Consider the following 14,076-nt stretch of genomic DNA (forward strand, 5'->3'; position numbering starts at 1 on the left):
ACTTAGGTTGCTTCTGTATCTTGGCTATTAGAAATAGAGTGGCTATGAGCATAGGGGTGCAGCTACATGTTTACTTGAAATTGCATTCCTGGTTTAACATCCTGACAGTAACTTGTGTCTCTGCTCTGCCTGGCATTTGGTTGAACAGGATCTCCAGTGGAGTTCCTTATACAACTTTTTCTGAGCAGATACACATCAGGTGGATTCAAAGAAAGCCCAGTGCAGATCTTGAAGTTTCCTGGTAAAGGACAGAGTAACAGAAGGTCAAATCTATGTTCAGAGATATTAAGAAAAGCTTTATTCCAAACTCTTCACAAAAATTAACTGACTTTAAAGATGTTCATTGAAGCCCCTCTCACTACAGATGTCTGTAGGGAAGCCAAAGTTGTTAGAAGGCAAAATAACTATTAATTATCTGATCTCTTATAAAAATGTTCCCCACTCAGAGATCCCCCTCATTTAACACGAATTATAATGATAGCATTATTTGAGGGCTACAATGTTTCATATAAATTATTTTATCTTCACAACAACCCTATGATGGAGGCACTATTAGGAGCAGCCCCATTTTACAGAGGAAAGAACCGAGGCAGAGTTTAGGGTCCCAAAGCTGGTGTGCGCTGGACACAGCAGACAGGCACCCCCTTTCCCTTCCTGCCAGAGAAAATGAATGCTGCTGGCCATCATTTCCAGGGGCATCCGGCAGTACAACGTCAATGTGTTTGTTGACAGAGTAGAATTACAACTCAAGCCCAAGACAAGAATTTCATTAAATCAGCGGAAGTGATGCTGGAGATCTGCTTCTGAGTGCCAGGGGAGCTTGGTCAACGTGGATCTGCCCGAGGTAGCACAGTTAACTACCGTGGCAGAGAGAAGTGACAAGGGAAGTGACATGATCGGCACTTCTAAGAGGGCGGTTGTAATAACGTGAAGAGAGGCCCTGGAAGATTTGATGAAGATAACCAATAGGTTTGCATTTGTTTGTGTGGGGCGCCAGTCAGGCTACAGTGACGCTGCGTTGTTCTCAGATATTTTATCAATTCTGAGATGCACACGATGCTCATCTTTTGACATCTCTGAACACAGGGTGCATTTTGCAGTCAGTATAGCAGAGAGACAGTGAAATGTTCATTGTCACATGTTTGTGTATACAGGAAAGCTCAATGTTCATTCTAATAATTAGAGTCTAGTGGCAGACATAACCTGAACATTCCTAAATATGAGATAAAAATACTTTCATAGTCACAGTTTTATTGTTCAAGGTAAATTCCAAATCGGTCATTTTCCCATTGGTCAGAGCATCCATTTTAAGTGACCTTTTATTATTTCCAAATAAGCTCAGATGAATTCAATCCTGTTGTGTATGTCAAGTCAGGGTGGGCATTTAAATATAATTTTTATAATGTATAAATATACAAATAAAAATAAAGTTTAAGCAGACATTCTGTGGAATGCCTGTGCAGCTGTTCCAGACACAGACAAGCATGGGATGAGGGTTCGGACCAGACCAGACGGCCAGTATTTGCAAGCTGTGCAACCTTGGGCAAATCCCTCAGCCTCTCTGTGCCTTGGTTTCTTCATCTGTAAGATGAAGATAATAATATTACACATTCATAGCTTTGTTGTGCGGTCTAAATGAGGTAATCTTTATAAAGCATTTATAACTGTGTTGGCACAAAGAAATGGTATCAGCTATTATGTTTTTCAAAGCATCCATACTGCAAACCCCACAAGCCCCCAAACAAACAAAGCAAAACAAATTCCAACAGATTTATTAAAAGATAACTTTTATTTGTTATAACAGCAATATATAATGATAGGAAAAACATAAAACATTAAGATTTTTAGTATATCTTCTGTTCACATACAGTAATCATTTTTACAAATTTGAGTCTTGTCATACATACTATTTTTACCCTGATTTTTTGCATAATGATAAGTAGGAAACATCTTTCTATATCTGAATATTCTTCCATAAACTCATTTAAAATGCCTCAAAAAATAGCTCTTTCTATACTTTAAAAATTTTTAACCAAGCTCCCTTCTTCAACATTGTAGTCATTCTACAGTAAACATCCTTGCAGGCATATGTTCATTTAGTTTTTAATAATTTCCCTATATGAATTCTCAAGAGTGGAATTGCTGCTTTTCTAGCAATAGCAATAGCCATAAGAATAGCTCCTACTGATCCAGTGCTTACTGTGAGCTGGACCAGACTCACAATGACCTCACAAGGTAGGAAATTTTGCTATTCTCATTTTAGGGATTAGAGAGCAGTGACTCAGTTAAGTAACTTGCCTAAGGTCACAGTCAATCAGTCAGTTCAGTTGCTCAGTCATGTACGACTCTTTGCAACCTTGTGGACTGCAGCACGCCAGGCTTCCCTGTCCATCACCCACTCCTGGAGCTTGCTCAAACTCATGTCCATCGAGTCAATGATGCCATCCAACCATCTCATCCTCTGTCATCCCCTTCTCCTCCTGCCTTCGATCTTGCCCAGCATCAGGGTCTTTTCCAAGGAGTCAGTTCTTTGTATCAGGTGGCCAAAGTATTAGAGTTTCAGCTTCAGCATCAATCCTCCCAAAGAATATTCAGGACTGATTTCCTTTAGGATTGACTGGTTTGATCTCCTTGCTGTCCAAGGGACTCTCAAGAGTTTTCTTCAACACCACAGTTCAGAAGTATCAATTCTTCGGTGCTCAGCTTTCTTTATAGTCCAACTCTCACATCCATACATGACCACTGGAAAAATCACAGCTTTGACTAGACGGACCTTTGTCAGCAAAGTAATATCTCTGCTTTTTAAGGTCACAGTGCTGCCTGGTGAAAGGGTCAGGCCAGTCTGGAGACAAGCCACCAGTGCCCGTGACTCTGTGCCTCTTTCAAGCTTGAGAAGGCATTTTGTGACTGGACACGTTCCCAGTTTGCTCCCTCTCCTCAGTGATATATTTGATTTATTTTCACACGTAGCCTGCATGAGACCCTCCTATTGATCTTAGGAGGGCAAGAAGCCAAATGTGACATTTCTGATAAACCACTAGCTAAAGACAATTAGATGGGAATGTGCAGTAAATAAGAAATCACATCAGCAAGGCACTAAGAGGTAAAAGCTCCATTCTTCTGACCCCGTGGTAGAGCTTCAGCGCACCTTGGCATGGCCTAGAGATGTTTGTCAGTTTCACTGAACTTGACCCCTACACTGTGGCTGGCTTGGTCTTCAGGTTGGATCATAAGGCAGCACAATGAGGGCATTACCTTGTGGGAAGACAAAATATGAAATCAATCCAGTCCTGTGCTCAACAGATATTCACTGCAGGTCTGTGTTGGGGATGCAGAGATGAAAGGCATTTTAAAAGATGGGAACCTGACAAGTCAAGTAACAATGGCATCATTGTGCAGGGAGAGCTGTGAGATGAAGTACCAGGCAGAAGATTAGAAGTGATGTTCCAGAAGAGGCTTGGTCTGGGTTGGAATCTTATCGCCCTTCTGTAGTAGCTGGAGGTTTGTGGATGAAACTCTCTAGATTCAGCTTCACCATCCGTAAAATGAGGACTGTACCTCTTCGGGTTGCTGAGAGAATAAATGAGATAATGCCCAGGAAAGAGTAAGCACCCCATGGAGATCAATCGATCAGTCTGACTGGTCCAGAGCCCTTACCGCTCTCTCACAGGTAACCTAGCAACCAGAGGTCTCTCCAGGCAGGATGGCAAGGCCTCTGGCAGAAACCAGTGCTGGTTTGCAAACTTGAGTTTTCGTTGATCCCTCTCAAGACTCGAACCCAGATTGCAAAGATTAGGCTCTGCCAATTCAGTCAGGTGATTCCTGTCTCCTCTCAATCCTCTTGAAAATGTATGAGGTGCAAAGGGGTTGGGGTGCCTTTCCTGGGGCACGTTGCCCAGCACATCCAGCCGTGTCTAACCCAAGCACACCTTTCCACAGGTGGACAGCGTGCATCCTGCTAGCATTATTTTGTTGTACTTTTCTTGAAGTCGGTGCCATGTATCATTTATGGAGTTTGTTCCTATCGCTTGTATGATCATCAAATATTAGCTATTACCATTCCTAAAGAGTTGGGTGTAGAAGATTTAAGAGTATAAAATTGGCTACTAGTTCTAACCTGTGCAGGATTTTAGGGCAGCTTCCTGAAGGAGATGCTACCCAAGCTGACTGTTAGAAGGTGAGTCAAGCAAAGAAAGAAGAAGAGAGGAAAAGACCCTTCCAAGCTGAGGACAGTGAAGATCCTCTTTCTGTATGGGCTGTGCTGAAGCTTCACATAAGACTGTCTTCTTTTTAGAAACTGTACTTTTCTTTAGCTGTCACTCACCATCGAGGACATAGCTTTGCCTTTGAGACCTGGCTCTTACAAGGCCAGGAGGGACCAAGGAGGGCAGCCCCTCTGGAGGTTTAGTGGCTGTGACCCTGTGTTGAGTTACTGCAGGCTTTTAGCCGTGTACACAGCCCCTACTAGGCATCCATGTTATATAAAAGGAAAAAGTGGCCAAACACCACAAAGCTAAGAGTTACCCTTGAAACTGGGAACACACGCTTTTATGTACTGAGGGGAAGTCTTGAAAAATAGGAGATCAAGCTTATGGTTTTCAACTGTTTCTCTCTGATCTCAAAAATTTCATGGGAGAGGGTTAACGATCTCCCAAGCAGACGCTCTCTTCAGCGAGATACATCATTCAGGCCATAACCCTGGATTCCACCAACATTTATGGGGCACCTGCTGTGTGTTGTGTGTCAAGGGGCTGCAGCAGTGGGCAAGACAGTGCTGGCCCTTGTGTGGCTGCCAGGCATTTTGGCATCAGGCCTGGAAGGGCCACCTACCAAGGAATACATTGTCCCTGTCTTGCCCCAGCCTGGCCTAATCACTGCAAGTCTATTCGTGGAAGTGGGATCCCTCTCCGAAACACCCCGGAGACAGAGGGATGCTAGGATCTCACCATAGGAGTAGTAATGATGCCGATGTCTTCTTTAGCAGTAATAATTGATCCTTTTCTATTCGTTTTCTGTTCTGCCTACATGACTCTGATCCCATACCAGACATTCAAATCATACTCCTTTGAAACTTGAAAACCACAGTTTTAGGCTTGATGAGGGGTGGGTAAAGAGAGCTTGGCAAAATCGACCATCTGCTTATCTTCACCCAGCAGCTCACCAAAGCCCCTGCCAGCCCTGAGGGCCCTCAGGAACCCATCACCGTGAACACAGGTGAGGAGCTCTCTTCTTATTACAGAGAACAGCTGGTCTCATTTAACTCTTCATCAGTGCTTTCATCTCTGCAGACCTTCCATCGGCCTCCCATCACACTACAAGGAAAATCTGAGGTTGTTCTAGAATGCCGGCTCCCTGAGGGCAGAGACGGTGGGTTACCTGCCGCGTCTCAGGCGCTGACAGCCGTGCTGGTCTGTAGTGGGTGCCAGCGTCCCCAAGGCCCTCAGATCTTTGGTCTCGTCCTCTCTCCCTAGACCCTCCTCCCCACTGACCCACTTTCTCTCCCCTAGTCACACCCAGGTCATCGTGTCTCACACTTAGCTTTGCGCTGGCTGTTCCCTCATTCTGGAATGTTCCTCCCTGATATGCAGATGGCTCCTTCCTTCCCCTTGTCAGGACTCTACCTAAACACCATGCCCTCTGCGAGCTCCTGACAAGGGAATCTAAAACTCCCTTATACTTTATCCCCATGCTCTGCTTTATCTGGCTTCAATCAACTTGATTTAGGTATCGTTTACCGGCTGCCAGTGCCCACATTTTACATGTTTGGTTTGGTTCCTTAAATGTGAAAACTGAGTAAGCACTATCGCAGTCGTGATGTAAAATGTGACCACCCCTCACTGGGCCCTGTGCCAACCTCATCCCTGCCCCCGCCGCCCCCCCCCCCCACTGATCCACTTCCTGTCACTCGTGGTTGGATTTGTCTTCCCTGGAGTTTTATGGACACAGTATCCTGTGCTCTTTTGTGTCTAGCCTCTCGTTCTGCATAATGTCAGTGAGGTTCACCCATGTTGTGTATATCTGTGAAGTCAAGTCAGGGTCGCTTAGTCATGTCTGACTCTTGCAACTCCATGGACTGTAGCCCTTCAGGCTCCTCTGTCCATGGGATTTTCCAGGCAGGAATACTGAAGTGGGTTGCCGTTCCCTTCTCCAGGGGATCTTCCCAACACAGGGATCGAACCCATGTCTCCTGCATTACAGGCAGATTCTTAACCATCTGAGCCACCAGGGAAGCCCTGTGTATATCTGTGGCTCATCCCTTTTGTTATTGAGTTGACTTCCAATTGTATGGATATGTTGTAATCAGTTTGTCTATTCACTTGTTGATGGGCATTTGGGTTGTCCTTGGTTTGCTCTTTTTTATTTATAGCCCTCCTCACTCCTTGGCATTCTACTCCCCTAAGACAGTGTCCTGTGCCTGGAGGGCCGGAACCTTCACCATATGATTCACTGTTGGATCCCCACTGTCCAGAGCAAGGCCAGGCACATAGTAGGTGGTCAGTGTTTGTTGATGGAACCAACAGTTTTACATTCAATTTCCCCTGTAACCTGAGGCCTGAGCAAGACTCAGGCTCATGAGCGAAACTTCGGAGTTTTCTCTCCTATGAACCCAATCCAGAGACCTTCAGGCCTTCCACTGGAAACCAGACACTGGCTGGGAGTCCCTACTCAGTGCCCAGTGTGTCTGCGCCCTGTTGCCTTGTCCATGGTTTCTGAGCTCCTGTGTCTCGTTCCTCTTGAATCTTTTAACCTCCATTTTCCTGCTGTGTGATGTCCAGGAATGGTGCTTGCTCTCTCTTTGCCGGTTTCCAGAACAATTTCGGTCATAGCAAGCCTCTTAACAGTTGCCCGTAGTTCCTTCTCATTTTTATTGCTTGTATTTGGCAGGGAGGGGAATCACAGGAAGAAGCCACTTTGTGGCCTGGCTGGTCCCCAACACCTGGCTGCTCTCCCCTCCCCTCCCTTTATCTCTCTCTAGCTCCCTCCCTGTTTCCAGTAACCAAAAGAGTCTTTGTCTCCTCCAGGAAGCTCCTGCCTGCCCTCCAAGTTCCTTGGTTTCTTGCTTTCTGCTCTAAGCAGTTTGTTAAAGAACAGTTTCTCCCTCAATAAGTTTAGGAAAATTGCTCCATCTCATTACAGGTGGGCAGGATACTCCCCGCACCACTGGCACCCTCATCTTGGTCTTACCACCCCGGCCTCCCAAGAGGGAAGAGTTATTCTGGGCCAAAGAAACAGGATCCAAAACATGAACCTGGTTGTGTCCTGAGTGTGATTTTGTTGACAGTCCTGCAGGCTACTTGAAGGGCCCCATTCTGTCATCAGAGGCTCTCCGGCCCCGATGCGTAGATTCTCCTTCCAAAGACAGGAGGATAAACCTTGGTCTCCCTGTGTGAACAAGGCTGACCAGCACTGACCGCCCATTTGGTTGGTGTGCCCAATGGCCTGGAGTGCCGTGGACTCAGGACACACCCTCTGAGGCTGACTGCTGAAGTGAGAACCCCAGTTCCACCCCTTGCCACCTCTAGAGCAAGTGGTGTAACCTCTCTGTGCCTCAGTTTCCTTATATGCAAAGTGGGGATGATGATTCATGTTCAGGGGCTGTTAGACGCATTGAATAAGATCATGCATGAGAATCACTTAAAACAGTGCCTAGCCTCATGAAATGTCACCTTGTATTATCATCTGAGCAGTTAGCAAACAAAACCCAGGAAAACTGTATCAGTTCAGTCGCTCAGTCGTGTCTGATTCTTTGCGACCCCATGAATTGCAGCACGCCAGGCCTCCCTGTCCATCACTAACTCCCAGAGTTTACCCAAACCCATGTCCATCGAGTTGGTGATGCCATCCAACCATCTCATCCTCTGTCGTCCCCTTCTCCTCCCGCCCCCAATCCTTCCCAGCATTAGGGTCTTTTCCAATGAGTCAACTCTTCGCATGAGGTGGCCAAAGTATTGAAGTTTCATCTTCAACATCAGTCCTTCCAATGAACACCCAGGACTGATCTCCTTTAGGATGGACTGGTTGGATCTCCTTGCAGTCCAAGGGACTCTCAAGAGTCTTCTCCAACACCACAGTTCAAAAGCATCAATTCTTCGGCACTCAGCTTTCTTCACCATCCAACTCTCACATCCATACATGACCACTGGAAAAACCATAGCCTTGACTAGACGGACCTTTGTTGGCAAAGTAATGTTTCTGCTTTTAAATATGCTATCTAGGTTGGTCATAACCTTCCTTCCAAGGAGTAAGCGTCTTTTAATTTCATGGCTACAGTCACCATCAGCAGTGATTTTGGAGCCCAAAAAAAATAAAGCCTGACGCTGTTTCCACTGTTTCCCCATCTATTTCCCATGAAGTGATGGGACCAGATGCCATGATCTTAGTTTTCTGAATGTTGAGCTTTAAGCCAACTTTTTCACTCTCCTCTTTCACTTTCATCAAGAGGCTCTTTAGTTCTTCTTCACTTTCTGCCATAAGGGTGGTGTCATCTGCATATCTGAGGTTATTGATATTTCTCCTGGAAAACTGTATAGTGTTTAGTAAAACTTCCTAGGAACCTTTCCTCAAGAGGTTATGTCCTTTCAGTATTTGTATCACAAGATTCCACTGGACTATTGTATACTTCACTCTGGGTACTATTTTCTTTCGAGCCTGAAAGTTTTCATTCAGTCAGTCAGGGTCTTTTCTGAGTACCCACTGCATGCCAGGCCCTGCTCTAGGCCCTGGAGGTCCCATGTGAAGTAAAACAGACAAGTCTCCTACTCTCTTTTAGTTTATATTTTCTGCGTTCTGTATTTCCTGCATTCTGCATTTATTTTTCTGCATTTTAGTTTATTTCTGCATTATATTTTCTGCATTTCTGCATTCAAATAAATGGTTAACATTTATTTATTGGTTTATTTTATTGAGGTATAGTTGGTGCCCAATATTATATATGTTTCAGGTGTACAGCATAGTGAGTCACGATTTTTTTTTAATTTATTTTTGGCTGTGCTGAGTCTTCATTGCTATGTGGTCTTTTCTCTTGTGGCGAGTGGGGGCTACTCTCTAGTTGAGGTGCGCAGGCTTATCACTGCAGTGCCTTCTCTTACAGCAGAGCACAGGCTCTAGGGTGCTTGGGCTTCAATAGTTGCAGCACGTGGGCTCAGTAGTTGGCCTTTGCCAGGCTCTAGAGCCCAGGCTCAATAGCTGTGGTGCCCAGGCTTAGTTGCTCTGCAGCATGTGGGATCTTCCTGGACCAGGGATCAAACCCATGTCTCCTGCACTGGCAGGCGGATTCTTTACCACTGAGCCACCAGGGAAGCCCCACAATTTTTAAAGATTACATTCCATTTATAGTTATCATAAAGTCTCCCAGTCTTAAGAAGTTTGTGTCTGAGAGTAGTGAGATGGAGTATATATTAGCAGATAAGCGACAAGGTTTTTTTGCACCCCCACCCCCACCCCAAGAGTTTTTGGTGCTCTTTTGCTGAGAGCAGAAATGCAGAAGTGATCAGAGCATTTTAGAATGGCTGGTTTAGGAAGTGCTTGCTAAGGCCGTGGTGTTTAGGCAGCCTTGATTGACAAGAAGCAGGCAGCTGTAAGGTCAGGATGGAGAGCTCGTGCAAAGGCCCTGAGGCTGGGATGAGCTTGGCATAGTCCAGGAACAGAGAGGAGAGCAGTGTGACTGAAACACAAGGAGAGAGAAGTTAGGAGATGGACAGCTGAGATTATGGCCCAGGTATGGTCATTGCTCAGCAAAGGCATCCAGACCTTTCCTGGCATCTTTTTCATCCATCATCTCCAGTGGGACATCTTCCTGTCCTCAGGTGCCCAACTCACTCTGCTCATGTCTGACCCTAGCACTCCTCAGTTCTGCCTTCCTCCCTCTTCTCTGCTCACTGGCTTCTTTGGGAAACTTACCAACCAGGCCAGTCACCAAATATGCTGGCAGCCAGCTACACCCGGGTTCTTGGAAAATTTCTGGCAACCTCCCACCATTAAGACTCATGCAAATCCAAGTTCAAGTCCTCGCTTGGCCACCAACCAGAGTCTGTGGCCCTGGGTGTGTTATTTAACTTCTCTAATAGCCTTTGTTCCTCCTGAGAAATGGGGATGCAAATAAGGTTTCTGGGAGGGTGAAATGAGATAACATATATCAGCTTTTGCCATTTTGCCTGGCACATAGCAAGTGCCTAGAAAAAAAAAAAACTTCTTATTCTTGATGATTCTGTTTTCCTCTGCTACAAGAAGACATGTCATGAAAGAATCAGGAGTTTCACCTATGTAGATGTAGTCTCCTTGCTCCTTATGTCAGGAATCATGTTTGATTCTTCTCTATCTGCTCGACTCTCACAACGGAGCCAGCACGATGATTGTTACAGTCCGCAAATACAGGTGATGCTGTTTCCTGCCCGGAGGCTTGGGTCTTGTTCTCATAGCTGGGGACAGACAACCCCACAGTGCCCACACTGGGCCAGTCAGCACCTAGTGAAGCAACTTGGACACTGAAGACATGGACCCGGCAAGTAGGAACTGAAAATGACAGGCGAAGCCACGTGGAGGGAAGGCAGCCGCTCCCCAACCCTCCCAAGCACAGCCCACCGCTCTTATCCTTCCACGCTTCCTGGCACATTCAGCCCTTTGAAGGAGAGAAAAGAAGCCGTGCAGAGCTTTAATGAGGAATCAGCCAGATGCACTTTGCCACAGGCCTGGCTGGAGGCGGAAAGAGATGCACAGGCCCCCAGGAGTGACCCGCCGCTGCCAATCGTCACTGGATGCCACCGCAGTCTCCACGCTCCTGTGGCTTCAAGCAGCCCTCACTGACACATGCTGCTTCCCTGCAGTCCAACCACCTGCTGCACATGGCTGGCTGTCTTAAGGCGGCATCAACATCAGACGTCAGAGGCTGGGGATATTGCCAGTGCGGAGCCGGGTGCTGCAGGCTCTGCATGGGACAGGTCAGCGTTTGCCGCTGCCCCCATCCACATGGGCCAGGGGCCAGCAGGAGGACCAGATAACAATAAACTTATTTGCCCACCCCCTGCCCTCTCCCAAGGTCCTGGCCCCCGTAGTAACATCTTCCAGAAGGGCCATGAGTCTGTCCCTACTCTTGTCCTCTGTGGCAGGTGTGCGTTGGCATGGCTTCCAGAAGCATCTCTGAGCTGTACACTCGCTGCCTGTGGACACGCTCCCTCCAGGGAAAGTGAAAGGCCCCTCGTCTGTCTCCTCCAGCGCCCCTGGGAAGCCACTAAGTTATCTTAATTACCATTCCTCCTGGGTCTCTGCCAAGAAGCAGGGGAGACTGACAGTTGGATCAGTCAAATATTTGCAGTGGTTTCTTTGTTTGCCTCTCTAGCACTCACAAAAGTTGCGTTTTCATGCCACTTCGGGGTATGACACATGACTCGGAGGCACAGCCCTCACATTTCATGCCAGCATGGGTTGTTTTTCAAAGGCCAAGGAGAAAAAGAGAACTTTAGTGGCGGGGGTTTGTTTCGGGTTATTGCACTGTTACCCTCTGGGTGACCTTACTGCGAGATCAAGAGAGACCAGCTGCCATGGGAGACAGACTTGCTCCTGCAGGCAGCTTGTGCATTCCCACAGCCCCCAGTGGGACTGGGCCACATGCTTTCTAATCCTCTTCCAGGGCTTCGGCAGATCTATCAGATAGGACGTGCTAGGAAGCAACCTTCTTAGTCCTTCGAGCGCAGGACGGTTTTCCGAGCAGCCCTGGATCCAGGATTGATCGTGATGGAGTTCTGTAACTGAGGAGGCACATGCCCCTGGTACAAAGCCTGAGTTCTCAATCCCCAGCACTGGGACATGCGACAGCGACTCTGGCCAGCGCCTGAGTCCTTGGCTTCCTTCTGGTATCAGCCAGGCTGCCAAGCAAGCTGGCCAGACTGCCGTCTAGGATTCCTAGAGAGCAGAGGCTCTCCAGAACCAGATGGCCTCCGCACAAACCAGCTTCTTACTGCATCCCTGCCCATCCCAGCGTGGAAAGCAGTCTCTGCCCTTGGCTGGCTTGATCCACCTTGTGTTTCTAGCCTCCAGCCCTCCTCAGGTTATAGCAGCCGTGAACGAGGCTGTGTGATGCTGCTTGGTATGGGTTAACCAAAGAGGAGGGTAACTGTAGATTACACGCCAGAGCACTTCTGAGAGTGAAAGAAGAAATAGGAGATGGGAATTAGGACACCCCTGGGCAAACAGAGGTAAATAGATACCCTACACATAATAGGTGGAACTTAGCCAACAAAAGATGCTGCTATTCCTTCCTGGGTGATTCTCTCCTACTGCTTCTAAGAACAGAAAATATGCTAAAACTTACAGTCTTGCAGAGTGAACCAGGAAGGAAGAGAAGCAAGAAATTGTGAAAGCTATGCTGAAATAACAAATAAGCCACAACATTTCCATAGCTTTTTATTTTATTTTTTCATGTATGCATTGTATTTTGGCTTCTGTATACACTACAGTATGCTCACCACCAAAGTTTTGTTTCCATCGTTTACCATGCAGTTGACCCCTTTTACCCGTTTTGCCTTGCCCCATCCCACTTCCTCTCTGGTAGCCACTACTCTGTTCTCTGCATCCGTGGCCTAATTTAATAAGTGTTTATTGCTTGCTCATGTCAGCATTTCCGGCTTCCCTCCAAGTGCAAGTCTAGGATCCACGCCACTCCTATCTTGTGACTCCATCATCTCGGGCTTTAAGAGAACTCTGGTTCTCTCAGGGGGCAGATAGGTAGGAGGGCGGCGAGCAAGTAGTAGATAGCACAGAAGAGTCCAAAAGGAGAGTACATCACAACAGCTTATGTTCCTTGGTAGGAACACCATCACATGCTTGCACATAATGGAAAGGAATAAGGCTCTGATATAGACAATGACCAGCCATCTCTACTACAGTGGTCACTAAGCAACAGTGTCAATGGAGAAAGAGAAGGAAGATAAGAAAGTCAATAGTAAGAAAGCGTGCATTGGACACCATCTCATTTAGAATTGAAAAGGCGAAGTCATAATGGCCATCTGAAGTCACCTCTCAAATCTTGATGATCTCTGTGAATATACAGATTCCTTGGGCCGCGGTGTCCGTCATATGCGTGTCCTACACTGTGAGGTGCCTAACTGAGGCTCGCTGCCTCTAACTCTGCCCATTTATCTCCTATTCAAGAAAGCACACTAGAAGACAAGGGAGGGCAAGTGATTTATTATTAGAGACAAAATCTTCTAACATTGCCAGTTAGTTTCCTTTTAATGGAATTCATTTACAGATTCAGTATTTTAGGTATTTGATATTTAACAAATATTTATTGATCAGACTCAGCTCAAGATGAATTAGATTTAACAATGAATTATCATCAGGATAGCAGAAACTTTCAAAGTATGCTTACCATATTCAGGGGCTTCCCTGGTGGCTCAGACAGTAAAGAATCTGCCTACAATGCGAGAGATCCAGGTTCGATCCCTGGGTCAGGAAGATCTCCTGGAGATGGGAACGGCAACCCACTCCAGTATTCGTGCCTGGGAAATCCCATGGACAGAGGAGCCTGGTGGGCTACAACAGTCCATGGGGTCACAAAGAGTCAAACACGACTGAGCAACTTTCACAATATACAGACTACTTAGCATTCTAAGCACTTTACATACTTGGACTCATTTAGTCCTTACAGCAGTATTATACTCTATTATTATTATGTCTTGATATTTTGCCCATTTTAAAGATAAGGAGACCGAGGCACAGAGAATTGAGATGGCTTATGCCAGTGTCACAGCAGGTAAATGGCAGAGCGTAGATTCTAATCAGGCAGTCTAGTTCCAAAGTCCCCACTCTTAACCATTCTACCATGTAGACAAAATCCTTGCCCTTCTGGAGTTTATGTTCTTCTGAGGAGACAGACAATAAGCAGAAAAACATTATAGTCATTTTCAAGGGTGATAAGTGCTTTGAAGGAAATAAACCACAACGAAGAGATACAAGATTGGGATGCCTCAGACCCTCATGTGCCAGTGCCCCAGGATCACAGATTCTTCTTTAAATGAAAACTGCCCTCCTTGCTTCCATGGAGAGAACGAAAGAACCAGCCAAAACAGATGTCCCCTC

The 14,076-nt window shown here is 46.4% G+C and overlaps 1 protein-coding gene across 3 annotated transcripts in view; it reads left to right on the forward strand.

Annotated features, from left to right (window-relative positions):
- Positions 1-14,076, forward strand: part of TENM2 (teneurin transmembrane protein 2) — a 1,754,865-nt gene that overhangs the window by 1,538,732 nt on the left and 202,057 nt on the right. The gene's annotated exons all lie outside the window — the stretch shown is intronic.

Source organism: Giraffa tippelskirchi, chromosome 6 (assembly GCF_054371585.1).
Source record: "Giraffa tippelskirchi isolate mGirTip1 chromosome 6, T2T-mGirTip1v1.2.pri, whole genome shotgun sequence".
NCBI lineage: Eukaryota > Metazoa > Chordata > Mammalia > Artiodactyla > Giraffidae > Giraffa > Giraffa tippelskirchi.